The 14,795-nt window shown below is 34.4% G+C and overlaps 3 non-coding genes across 3 annotated transcripts; all 3 read right to left on the reverse strand.

Moving 5' to 3' along the window:
* Window positions 1-150: 150 nt before the first annotated feature.
* TRNAT-CGU (transfer RNA threonine (anticodon CGU)) lies at window positions 151-221 on the reverse strand. The gene has a single exon. It is a non-coding gene; the product is annotated as a tRNA-Thr (tRNA).
* Window positions 222-3,408: 3,187 nt separating this feature from the next.
* TRNAG-CCC (transfer RNA glycine (anticodon CCC)) lies at window positions 3,409-3,479 on the reverse strand. Its single transcript has one exon. It is a non-coding gene; the product is annotated as a tRNA-Gly (tRNA).
* A 3,301-nt stretch (window positions 3,480-6,780) lies between these two features.
* Window positions 6,781-6,851, reverse strand: TRNAT-CGU (transfer RNA threonine (anticodon CGU)). Its single transcript has one exon. It is a non-coding gene; the product is annotated as a tRNA-Thr (tRNA).
* Between the last annotated feature and the right edge of the window lie 7,944 nt (window positions 6,852-14,795).

The following is a 14,795-nucleotide window of genomic DNA, read 5'->3' on the forward strand; positions in this document are numbered from 1 at the left end:
TGTTGATTATAACAAAGTTTGCTAGAGTATTTCTTTTGCAACAACGGAATAATAAAAAATAAAAAAAATTCAGATTTAGTGATGATGCGCCTAATGATCATGAACGAGTGAACACTATTCATAAATCAGCGTACAAAATAAAGAGACTTTCCCACCAGCCGGGACTCGAACCCGGGTCTCTCGCGTACGAGGCGAGCATTCTACACTTGAACCACTAGTGGATTTCTTGTAATGGGCATTTAAAAGAGAATTGAATTGGTACTATGTCATAATTTGCTTCACTTTTATTTGTCTGTTTTGTTGTTTTCTTGAAATTACAGTCTCTAGCAATTGGATTTTTTGGTGCTTATCAATAACATTGATATTACTGTAATGTTATTCGGTGTACATGATTGTTGTTACTCTTGGTTTAAAATTGTTAGTATCATCCCAATTGCTTTTTCAGACCTGGAGCCACTGGTCGCTAAATACACACTAACCCATATTGTGTAGGCCTTCTCGTCGCGTCAGTGACCAAGATAAAAAAATTCACCCTCACAATTTTACACAGCCTTTCGGATAGATCGCACGCAGATTTTTATTTGATTTTTTTTTTTTTTTTTTCACATGGCCCCATAAGTAAACGGTCAGGTTAATCAGCAAATGATTTTTGCCAACAAAGATGTCGTGGAGAAATATAAGATTTTTTACCTGCGACAGAAAAAAAAATCCGTTTCAAAACAACATATATTTAAGTCATTTTAAGAATTTTTTAAGGATGCGCCCGAACACTACACACACACAGCCCTTCCTCCCTGTCTCCATCGATCCAATCACCTTCCATTCAATCTTCTTCCCTCCATATTCAACTCCATTTGAACAATTATCAGTATGACAATAATTATATAGAAAACGGGCGACAATTCTCAATTCATCGAGATAAAATGGAGAATGATTTTATAATGATATCCGTTGCTCCTTTCTTTGGCCTACACGATGGTATGATGTTGTGAACAATGATAATTACGATGGAAATGATAGTGCAGCAGAAACAAAACAAAAGAGTTACAGAAAGAGTAATATAGGTGGTGATTGCGAGTCATTCATTATGTCATTATTCAGTGTCGATAATAAAAACAATAATAACAATAATACAAAGGTTTAAACCAATTATTATTCTAATTTATCAATAATGTTGATAATAAAAATTGATTGCTAAACTTCATCATTTGTTAATAATCACGAAGTTAAGTGTGCAGTATTCGTACAGTGTTCGTTTTGCAACAATAGATATAAGAAAAAAATAAACAAATTTCAATTTAGTGAATATGCGCCTCAAGTAATAGGCGAGTGGAGCGTACTATTCATAAATCAGCGTACAAAACCTTAGCTAAATCACACCAGCCGGGACTGGTGCAGCAGAAACAAAACAAAGGATTTACAGAAAAAGTAATTTTAGGTGATGGCTGCAAGACGAGTTATTTGTGTTCGGTTATTATGTGCAGTAAATTACACTTACAAATGAATTATCCTTAGCAGAAGTGATCCAATCCAACAAAAGTGTACTGAATGTCGATGATTTTAACGAAATCCCAGCTCTGAAAGGTTAAGGTTATACGCATCATACTTATATCAATACCATAAAAATTATCAGAAATATAGAAGACTATCTGTTGTGACTTGCTTTCGAGGCAAACCAGTCTGTTTTTAAACCTAGCCTTCAAATAGCTACGTTGGGGTTACCTCGAGATCTGCAACACTGAAGATAACTGACCAATAAGTCACGAGAACCGTGTTTCGTTCCGTATTTTTCAGTCATTAGATGTTTGATGTGTGTGTGTGTTAATCAAGTTGGTTTACACCTCCATATTTATAAGAATCATGTACAAGTCATTCATTATGTCATTAATAAGATAATAAGAATAATAATAACAATAATACGAAGCTTGAAACCAATCATTATTCTAATTTATCGATAATGTTGATAATAAAAATGATTGCTAGACTTTATCATTAAGTTAAGTGTTCAGTATTCGTCCAGTATTCGTTTTGCAACAATAGCCATAAGAATAAATAAATAAATTTCAATTTTAGCGAATATGCGCCTTAAGTAATAGGCGAGTGGAGCATACTATTCATAAAGCACTGTAAAAAATCTTACCGGCGTCCCACCAGCCGGGACTCGAACCCGGGTCTCTCACGTACGAGGCGAGCATTCTACACTAGAACCACTGATGTTTTATGTACATGTTGGACATTTTATGCAGTGAATTGATACTATAAATAATTTCGTTCACTTCTATTTGTCCACATTTTGTTGTTCTCTTGCACATACAGTTTAAGGTTTATTATGGTTTTGGTGCTTATCAATAATATTATTGTTATTCATTGTTAGTTATTGTTTTTGCTCTTATGTTTTATAACATCCAGTGTTATTATTTCTATTTAGAGTTTACATAGTAAACATTGCTTACATTTTATTTGCACTTTACGCCTGAAAAACATTACAGAAACAGTAAAAAAGAAAGCAAAAATGCTGCACTATATTCGTAATTACATAGTTGTGTGGTTTACAATAATACTCAAAATAGATTTTTCAAGAAATTAGAAATAGATTTCTATAGAATGGTTATTCCATTACGTATATTTTGTGGAGATATCATAAGCGCCATTATTGTAACTGTCGTGTGATTATTTGTGTTACAAGGAACTTGTTTAACCTCAACTATATCAATCGAAGCTTTTATTAAGTTTATGTAAATACAATTTCACACACAGGGTTTCCCGTAATCCTTAAAATTCCTAGAGATTTTAGGTTGTTCCAGCTCTGAAGGTTTAAGATTTAAGGCTTATACGCATCATGCTGCCATATCAATGCCATAAAAATTATCAGAAATATACAAACCACTATCTTCACATCAACATTTAATTTGTAACTTTCTTACGAGGAAAAACTGTCTACATTTTAACCTAACCTTAAAATAGCTACGGTGGGGTTACCTCGAGATCTGCAACACTGAAGATAACTGACCAATAAGTCATGAGAACCGATTTTCGTTTCGTATTTTTCAGTCATTAGATGCTTGATATGTATGTGTTATTTAAGCTAGTTTGTGGAAGATTGTCTACACCTCCAGCTTTTATAGGAATCACGTACAATTAATTGTCCTTATTCATATTACCGATAATAATTGAAATAATAATTATACGAAGCTTGAAATGAATCTTTGTTCTAACTTACTGATAACATTGATAATAAAAGTGATCAGTAGACTTTTAATCTAATGTTTATTATGACAAAGCTGTGATAGTGTATTTCTTTTGCAATAATGGAATAAGAAAAAAATCTGTTTTAGTGACGATGCGCCTAATGATCATGAACGAGTGAACACACTATTCATGAATAGGCGTACAAAACTAAAAGCATATTACACCAGCCGGGACTCGAACCCGGGTCTCTCGCGTGGGAGGCGAGCACTCTACACTTGAACCACTAGTGCTTTTCTTACAACAGAGATTTAAAAGAATTGAATTGATACTATTAGTCATAATTTGCTTTACTTTTATTTGTCCATGTTTTGTTCTCTTGCAATTACACTCTAATCATTGGAGTTTTTGGTGCTTATCAATAACATTGATATTATTGTAATGTTATTCGGTGTACATTGTTGCTGTTACTCTTTTTTTATTGTTATTATCACTACCAGAGTTGATTACATGCATCCATACATACATCAGGGTTCTTGAATGTATGATTGAGTTTGAGACTTTTGTAAGTGTTTTAAAACTCGTTCCAATCGCTTTTTAAGACCTGGAGCCACTGGCGAACAAAGATATGCCTTTGGCGAATTTAAGATGTTTTAAGACCTGCGAGAGAAAAAGCTTCGTTATTAAGACTTGTTAAGGCGTTAAATTTCCTCAAAATCATATATTTAAGACATTTTAAAACTTTTAAGGATACGCCCGAACACTGTACATCCGCACAGCCCTTCCTCCTTGTCTCCATCCATCCAAGCTGGTTTGTGGAAGACTGTCTATACCTCCAGCTTTTATAGCAATCATGTACAATTCATTCATATGTTAGAGTACTGATTATAATTGAAGTAATCATAATAATACGAAGCTTGAAACCAATAATTATTCTAACTTAACGATAACATTTATAATGATAAAAAGTTGCTTCTTTCTTTGGCCTACAAGATGGTATGATGTAGTGAACGATGATAATTACGAAGGAAATGATAGTGCAACAGAAACAAAAGAGTTACAGCAGCTTTCATCAGAAAGAGTAATAAAGGTGATGGTTGCAAGACTAAAGTTATTTGTGCTGCATTCATTATATGCAATAAATCACACTTCACTTACAAATGCATTATCCTAAACAGAAGTGTTCCTTTGTTACAAGAGAGTATTGAATGTCGATGAATTTAAGGTAATCTCAGCTCTGAAGGGTTAAGGTTTAAGGGTTAAATGCATCATACTTATAACGTCATAAAATTATCAGAAATATACAAAGCACTATCTTGACATCAACCTTTCATTTGTGACTTCCTTTCGAGGCAAAGCGATCAACATTTTAAGTCATTAGAACAGTTTTTCGCTTTGTATTTTTCAGTGATTAGATGCTTGATATGTATGTGTGTGTTATTTAAACTGGTTTGTGGAAGACTGTCTACACCTCCAGCTTTTATATCAATCACGTACAATTAATTGTCCTTATTCATATTACCGGTAATAATTGAAATAATAATTATACGAAGCTTGAAATGAATCTTTGTTCTAACTTACCGATAACATTGATAATAAAAGTGATCACTAGACTTTTGATCTAATGTTTATTATGACAAAGATAAGTCTGATAATGTATTTCTTTTGCAACAATGGAATAAGAAAAAAAAAATCCAGTTTTAGTGACGATGCGGCTAATGATCATGAACGAGTGAACACACTATTCATAAATAGGTATACAAAAAAACCTTGAATTCTCACACCAGCCGGGGCTCGAACCCGGGTCTCTCGCGTGCTCGGCGAGCATTCTACATTTGAACCACTAGTGTTTTCTTACTATAAAGATTTAAAAGAGAATTGAATTGATACTATTAGTCATAATTTGCTTCACTTTTATTTGTCTATGTTTTGTTGTTCTCTTGCAATTACACTCTAATCATTGGAGGTTTTGGTGCTTATCAATAACATTGATATTATTGTAATGTAATCCGGTGTACATTATTGCTGTTACTCTTTTTTTTCTTTTGTAATTATTATCACTACCAGTGTTGATTACATGCATCCATACATACATCAGGGTTCTTGAAGGTATGATTGAGTTTGAGACCTTTGTAAGTCTTTTTAAAACTCATCCCAATCGCTTTTTAAGACCTGGAGCCACTGGCGAACAAAGATATGCCTTTGGCAAATTTAAGATGTTTTAAGACCCGAGACAGAAAAGCTCCGTTATTAAGACTTGTTAAGGCGTTAAATTTCCTCAAAACCATATATCTAAGACATTTTAAGACTTTTTAAGGATACGCCCGAACACTGTACATCCGCACAGCCCTTCCTCCTTGTCTCCATCCATCCAAGCTGGTTTGTGGAAGACTGTCTATACCTCCAGGTTTTATAGCAATCATGTACAATTCATTCATGTGTCCTTATTCAGATTACCGATTATAATTGAAGTAACCATAATAATACGAAGCTTGAAACCAATAATTATTCTAACTTAACGATAACTTTTATAATAATAAAAAGTGAACAAGAGACTTAATCAACTGTTAATTATAACAAAGTTCAGTGTCCCAGAGTATTTCTTTTGCAACGTTGAACATAATAAAAAATAAATAGATTTGTTTTAGTGACGATGCGCATAATAACAATGAACGAGTGCACACACTGTTCATAGATCAATGTACAAAACGACTACAGTATCACACCAGCCGGGACTCGAACCCGGGTCTCTCACACTTGAACCACTAGTGCTTTTCATACAGGTAATTTAAGGACAATTGCATTGATACTATTAATCATAATTTTCTTCACTTCTATTTGTCCAAGTATTGTTGATTTCTTGCAAATAGTTTATAATTATTGCAGTTTTTGGTGCTCATCAATAACACTGATATTACTGTAATGTTATTCGGTGTACATGATTACAAGAGAGTATTGAATGTCGATGAATTTAAGGAAATCTCAGCTCTGAAGGGTTAAGGTTTAAGGGTTAAACGCATCATTCTTATAACGTCATAAAAATTATCAGAAATATACAAACCACCATCTTGACATCAACCTTTCATTTGTGACTTCCTTTCGAGGCAAAGCGATCAACATTTTAACCTAACCTTAAAATAGCTACAGTGGGGTTACCTCGAGATCTGCAACACTGAAGATAACTGACCAATAAGTCATGAGAACCGTTTTTCGTTTCGTATTTTTCAGTCATTAGATGCTTGATATGTATGTGTGTTATTTAAACTGGTTTGTGGAAGACTGTTTCCAACTCCAGCTTTTATAGCAATCATGTTGGATTCATTCATAAGTCCTTATTCAGATTACCAATAATAATTGAAATAATAATAATACGAAGCTTGAAATCAATCATTGTTCTAGCTTACCGATAACATTGATACTAAAAAATGATTACTAGACTTTTAATCTAATGTGGCAAAGTGTGCTAGAGTATTTGCTTTGCAACATTGGAATAAGAAAAAAAGAATAAATTTCAGTTTTAGTGACGATGCGCCCAAGGATCATGACCGAGTGAACACACTATTCATAAATCAGCATACAAAATTTGGGGTATCTAACACAAGCCGGGACTCGAACCCGGGTCTCTCGCGTACGAGGCGAGCATTCTACACTTGAACCACTAGTGCTTTTCTTATAATGAGCATGTTAAGGAGAATTCAATTGATACTATTAGTCATAATTTGCTTCACTTCTATTTGTCTGTTTTGTTGTTTTCTTGCAATTACAGTCTAATCCTCGGAGTTTTTGGTGCTTATCAATAACACTGATATTACTGTAATGTTATTCGGTGTACATTATTGCTGTTACTACTCATCCCAATCGCTTTTTAAAACCTGGAGTCACTGGCGAACAAAGATATGCCTTTGGCAAATTTAAGATGTTTTAAGACCCGAGACAGAAAAAGCTCCGTTATTAAGACTTGCTAAGGCCTTCAATTTCCCCAAAACCAAATATTTAATACATTTTAAGACTTTTTAGGGATACGCCCGAACACTGTACATCCGCACAGCCCTTCCTCCTTGTCTCCATCCATCCAAGCTGGTTTGTGGAAGATTGTCTATTCCTCCAGCTTTTATAGCAATCATGTACAATTCATTCATATGTCAGATTACCGATTATAATTGGCATTTTAGGGAGAATTGAATTGATACTATTTGTCATAATTTCCTTCACTTCTGTGTCCAAGTTTTGTTGTTTTCTTGCAAATAGTTTATAATTAGTGCAGCTTTTTGTGCTCATCAATAACACTGATATTACTGCAATGTTATTCGGTGTACATAATTGTTGTTACTCTTGTTTTAATATTGTTATTATCACTACCAGTGTTGCTTACTTGCATCCATACATACACAAGGTTTCTTGGAGGTATAAGCTGGAGTTTAAGACCTTTGTAAGGCTTTTTAAAACTCATCCATATTGCTTTTTCAGACCTGGAGCCACTGGTCGCTAAATACACACTAACCCATATTGTGTAGGCCTTCTCGTCGCGTCAGTGACCAAGATAAAAATTCACCCTGACAATTTTACACAACCTTTCGGACGCAAATCTTTATTTGATTTTTTTTTTTTTTTCACACGGCCCCATAAGTAAAAGTTCAGGTTAATCAGCAAATGATTTTTGCCAACAAAGATGTCTTGGAGAAATATAAGATTTTTTAAGACCTGCGACAGAAAAAAAAATCCGTTTCAAAACTTGTTAAGGCCTTATATTTCCAGAAACAACATTTTAAAAACTTTTTAAGGATGCGCCCGAACACTTCCTCCCTGTCTCCATCAATCCAGTCACCTTCCATTCAATCTTCTTCCATCCATATTCAACTCCATTTGAACAATTATCAGTATGACAATAATTATATAGAAAACGGGCGACAATTCTCAATTCATCGTAATAAAATGGAGAATGATTTTATAATGATATCCGTTGCTCCTTTCTTTGGCCTACACGATGGTATGATGTAGTGAACAATGATAATTACGATGGAAATGATAGTGCAGCAGAAACAGAATAAAAGAGTTACGAAAAAAGTAATAAAGGTGATGATTGCAAAACGAGTAATTCATTATGTCATGCCATAAATAAATACATTTCAATTTTAGAGAATATACGCCTTAAAGTATTAGGCAAGTGGAGTGTACTATTCATAAATCAGTGTACAAAATTAATCGCGTTTTACACCAGCCGAGACTCGAACCCGGGTCTCTCACGTACGAGGCGAGCGTTCTACACTTGAACCACTAGTGCTTTTCTTATAATGGATATTTTAAGGTTAATTGAATTGATACTATTGGACATAATTTTCTTCACTTCTGTGCCGAAGGGTTATTGTTTTCTTGCAAATAGTTCATAATTAGTGCAGTTTTTGGTGCTCACCAGTAACACGGCTGTTACTGTAATGCTATTTGGTGGACATGATTGCTGTTACTCTTGTTTCAATATTGTTATTCTCACTACCAGTGTTGCTTACATGCATCCATACATACACAAGGTTTCTTGGAGGTATAAGCTGATGGAGTTTAAGACCTTTGTAAGGCTTTTTAAAACTCTTCCCAATCGCTTTTTAAGACCTGGAGCCACTGGTTGCTAAATACACACTACCCCATAATGTGTAGTCTTTCTTGTCGCGTCAGTGGCCAAGAAATAGAATTTTCGCCCATGATTTTTACACAGGCCTTTGGATAGATTGCTCACCCAATGATTTTCTGCACGCGGCCCATAAGGAAACGGTCGCGTTGATCAGCAAAGATCAAGGTCCAATGTTGACAAATGAGATCGCAAAACTCACTGAATATTTATCACTATTATGACATTACTTATATAACCGGAAAACGGGTGACCATTCTCTAATCATCATAATGATAATAAGAATAAAAAAAATAGTTTATGATAGTGTTACACCAGCCTCTATTAATGTTTTGTATTTCGCGGGTGTTTTGATGTGTGTGTGTGTGGGGGGGGGGGTCTCGTCCTGCAGAGAGCGCCCGGGACTCGCCTGAGGAAGACGTGCTCGCGACCCCTCCTCTCGTTTCCCCGCCTGAGACTGTGATTTTCGCCCCGTGTTCGATGTGCCTTATTTCCCGAGGATTAATAAACCCCTTGGTGAAGTGACCAGCGTTTGTTTCGACCTGACAGTACCTTAGACAAGGGGACAAGGAGTGCTCGCCCCCACCTGCACACTCGGACCTTTAACGGCTGCTGAGGTTAGCGTGCTATCCTGTGGTCGTTCGGGCTTAACAATAATATCCGTTGCTGCTTTCTTTGGCCTACATGATGGTATGATGTAGTGAACGATGATAATTACGAAGGAAATGATAGTGCAACAGAAACAAAACAAAAGAGTTACAGCAGCTTTCATCAGAAAGAGTAATAAAGGTGATGGTTGCAAGACTTGAGTTATTTGTGCTGCATTCATTCTATGCAATAAATCACACGTCACTTACAAATGCATTATCCTAAACAGAAGTGTTCCTATGATACAAGAGAGTATTGAATGTCAATGAATTTAAGGTAATCTCAGCTCTGAAGGGTTAAGGTTTAAGGGTTAAACGTATCATACTTATAACGTCATAAAAATTATCAGAAATATACAAACCACTATCTTGACATCAAACTTTCATTTTTGACTTCCTTTCGAGGCAAAACGATCAACATTTTAACCTAACCTTAAAATAGCTACGGTGGGGTTACCTCGAGATCTGCAACACTGAAGATAACTGACCAGTAAGTCATGAGAACTGTTTTTCGCTTTGTATTTTTCAGTCATTAGATGCTTGATATGTATGCATGTGTTATTTAAACCGGAAGACTGTCTACACCTCCAGCTTTTATAGCAATCACGTATTCATAATATTCATAATAAGTCCTTATTGAGATTACCGATAATAATTGAAATAATAATAAAACGAAGCTTGAAATCAATCATTATTCTAACTTACCGACAACATTGATACTAAAAAGTGATTACAAGACTTTTAATCTAATGTTAATTATGACAAAGTGTGCTAGAGAATTTGTTTTGCAACAATGGAATAAGAAAAAATGAATAAATTTCAGTTTTAGTGACGATGTGCCTAAGGATCATGACCGAGCGAACACACTATTCATAAATCAGCATACAAAATTATGAAATCTCACACCAGCCGGGACTCGAACCCGGGTCTCTCGCGTTCGAGGCGAGCATTCTACACTCGGACTACTAGTGCTTATCTTACTGTGGGCATGTTAAGGAGAATTCAATTGATACTATTAGTCATAATTTCCTTCACTTTTATTTGTCTATGTTTTGTTGTTTTCTTGTAATTACAGTCTCTAATCATTGTTTTTTTTTGTGCTTATCAATAACACTGATATTACTGCAATGTTATTCGGTGTACATGATTGTTGTTACTCGTTTTAAAATTATTATCATCCCAATTGCTTTTTAAGACCTGGAGCCACTGGTCGCTAAATACACACTAACCCATATTGTGTAGGCCTTCTCGTCGCGTCAGTGACCAAGATAAAAATTCACCCTGACAATTTTACACAACCTTTTGGATAGATCGCACGCTGATTTTTATTTGATTTTTATTCATTTTTTTTCACACGGCCCCATAAGTAAACGGTTAGGTTAATCAGCAAATGATTTTTGCCAACAAAGATCTTTTAAGACCTGCGACAGAAAAAAACTCCGTTTTAAAACTTGTAAAGGCCTCAAATTTCAAAAAATCATATATTTAAGTCATTTTAAGACTTTTTAAGGAACACTACACACACAGCCCTTCCTCCCTGTCTCCATCGATCCAATCACCTTCCATTCTATCTTCTTCCCTCCATATTCAACTCCATTTGAACAATTATCAGTATGACAATAATTATATAGAAAACGGGCGACAATTCTCAGTTCATCGTAATAAAATGGAGAATGATTTTATAATGACATCCGTTGCTCCTTTCTTTGGCCTACACGATGGTATGACGTAGTGAACAATGATAATTACGATGGAAATGATAGTGCAACAGAAACAGAGTGTCGATAACAATAATAATAATAATAATAATACGAAGGTTGAAACCAATTATTATTCTAACTTATCGATAATGTTGATAATAAAAATTGATTGCTAGACTTCATTAATCGTTAACAATCACGAAGTTGAGTGTGCAGTATTCGTACAGTGTTCGTTTTGCAACAATAGATATAAGAAAAAAATAAACAAATTTCAATTTAGTGAATATGCGCCTTAAAGTATTAGGCGAGTGGAGCGTACTATTCATAAATCATTGTACAAAATCATCAGCGCTTCACACCAGCCGGGACTCGAACCCGGGTCTCTCACGTACGAGGCGAGCATTCTACACTTGAACCACTAGTGCTTTTCTTACTATGGACATTTTAAGAATAAAGTTGATACTAATATTCATAATTTTCTTTACTTCTATTTGTCCAAGTTTTATTGATTTCTTGCAAATAGTTTATAATTATTGCAGTTTTTGGTGCTCATCAATAACACGGATATTACTGTAATGTTATTCGGTGTACATGATTGCTGGTACTCTTTTTAATATTGTTATTATCACTACCAGTGTTGATTACATGCATCCATACATACATCAGGGTTCTTTGAGGTGGAAGCTGATTAAGTTTAATGACCTTTGTAAGTCTTTTTAAAACTCATCCCAATCGCTTTTTACGAGCTGGAGCCACTGTTCGCTTAAGCGACCACTGCCGCTTATTGACGATTATTAACGATTAATGAAGTCTAGCAATCAATTTTTATTATCAACATTATCGATAAATTAGAATAATAATTGGTTTCAACCTTCGTATTATTGCTTTTTTTTTTTTTTTTGTTATTAGATACTTGATATGTATGTGTTTGTGTGTGTTATTTAAGCTGGTTTGTGAAAGATTGTCTATACCTCCAGCTTTAATACCAATCATGTACAGTTCATTGATAATAAGTCCTTATTGAGATCACCGATAATAATTGAAATAATAATAATACGAAATATGAAAGAAATCACTATTCTAACTTACCGATAACGTTGATAATAATAAAAGTGAACAATAGAGTTAATCAACTGTTGATTATAACAAAGTTTGCTAGAGTATTTCTTTTGCAACAACGGAATAATAATAAATAAATAAATTTCAGTTTAGTGACGATGCGCCTAATGATCATGAACGAGTGAACACTATTCATAAATCAGCGTACAAAAAATCGCTGATTATCACACCAGCCGGGACTCGAACCCGGGTCTCTCGCGTACGAGGCGAGGATTCTACACGTGAACTACTAGTGCTTTTCATACTAAGGGAATTTTAAAGATCATTTTAAAGATCTAATCATTGGAGTTTTCGGTGCTTATCAATAACACTGATATTACTGCAATGTTATTCGGTGTACATGATTGCTGTTACTCGTTTTGAAATTATTATCATCCCAATTGCTTTTTCAGACCTGGAGCCACTGGTCGCTAAATACACACTAACCCATATTGTGTAGGCCTTCTCGTCGCGTCAGTGACCAAGATAAAAATTCACCCTGACAATTTTACACAGCCTCTCGGATAGATCGCACGCAGATTTTATTATTATTATTATTATTATTATTATTATTATTATTATTATTATTATTATTATTATTATTATTATTATTATTATTTTCACACGGCCCCATAAGTAAACGGTCAGGTTAATCAGCAAATGATTTTTGCCAACAAAGATATATGTCCTGGACATATTTAAAGTGTTTTAAGACCTGCGACAGAAAAAAGCTCCGCTTTAAGACTTGTTAAGGCCTGAAATTTCCAAAAAAACATATATTTAAATCATTTTAAGACTTTTTAAGAAGCACTACATACACACAGCCCTTCCTCCCTGTCTCCATCGATCCAGTCACCTTCCATTCTATCTTCTTCCCTCCAAATTCAACTCCATTTGAACAATTATCAGTATGACAATAATTATATAGAAAACGGGCGACAATTCTCAATTCATCGTAATAAAATGGAGAATGATTTTATAATGATATCCGTTGCTCCTTTCTTTGGCCTACACGATGGTATGATGTAGTGAACAATGATAATTACGATGGAAATGATAGTGCAGCAGAAACAAAACAAAAGAGTTACAGAAAGAGTAATATAGGTGATGATTGCAAGACGAGTCATCCATTATGTCATTAGTCAGAATGTCGATAACAATAATAATAATAATAATAATACGAAGGTTGAAACCAATTATTATTCTAATTTATCAATAACGTTGATAATAAATATTGATTGCTAGATTTCATCAACTGTTAATAATCACGAAGTTAAGTGGGCAGTATTCGTACAGTGTTCGTTTTGCAACAATAGATATAAGAAAAAAAAGTCAATTTAGTGAATATGCGCCTTAAGTATTAGGCGAGTGGAGCGTACTATTCATAAACCAGCGTACAAAACCTTAGCTGAGTCACACCAGCCGGGACTGGTGCAGCAGAAACAAAACAAAAGATTTACAGAAAAAGTAATAAAGGTGATGGTTGCAAGACGAGTTATTTGTGTTAGGTTATTATGTGCAGTAAATTACACTTCACTTACAAATTAATTATCTTAGCAGAAGTGTTCCAATCCAACAAAAGTGTATTGAATGTCGATGATTTTAAGGAAATCCCAGCTCTGAAAGGTTAAGGTTATACGCATCATACTTATATCAATACCATAAAAATTATCAGAAATATATGACTATCTGTTGTGACTTGCTTTCGAGGCAAACCAGTCTGTTTTTAAACCTAGCCTTAAAATAGCTACGTTGGGGTTACCTCGAGATCTGCAACACTGAAGATAACTGACCAATAAGTCACGAGAACCGTGTTTCGTTCCGTATTTTTCAGTCATTAGATGTTTGATGTGTGTGTGTGTTAATCAAGTTGGTTTACACCTCCATATTTTATAACAATCATGTACAAGTCATTCATTATGTCATTAATAAGATAATAAGAATAATAATAACAATAATACGAAGCTTGAAACCAATCATTATTCTAATTTATCGATAATGTTGATAATAAAAATTGATTGCTAGACTTCATCATTGTTAAGTGTTCAGTATTCGTACAGTATTCATTTTGCAACAATAGCCATAAGAAAAAATAAATAAATTTCAATTTTAGTGAATATGTGCCTTAAAGTAATATGCGAGTGGAGCGTACTATTCATAAATCACTGTACAAAATCTTGATGGCGTCACACCAGCCGGGACTCGAACCCGGGTCTCTCACGTACGAGGCGAGCATTCTACACTTAAACCACTGATGTTTTATGTAGATATTGGACATTTTATGAAATGATTTGATACTATTAATAATTTCCTTCACTTCTATTTGTCCACATTTTGTTGCTTTCTTGTACATACAGTTTAAGGTTTATTATGGTTTTGTTAATTATTTTTTTGCTCCTATGTTTCATAACATCCAGTGTTATTATTTCTATTTAGAGTTTACATGATAAACATTGCTTACATTTTATTTACACTTTACCCCTGAAAAAAACATTACAGAAACAGTAAAAAAGAAAGCAAAAATGCTGCACTATATTCGTAATT

Source organism: Penaeus vannamei, chromosome 27 (assembly GCF_042767895.1).
Source record: "Penaeus vannamei isolate JL-2024 chromosome 27, ASM4276789v1, whole genome shotgun sequence".
Taxonomy (NCBI): Eukaryota; Metazoa; Arthropoda; class Malacostraca; order Decapoda; family Penaeidae; genus Penaeus; species Penaeus vannamei.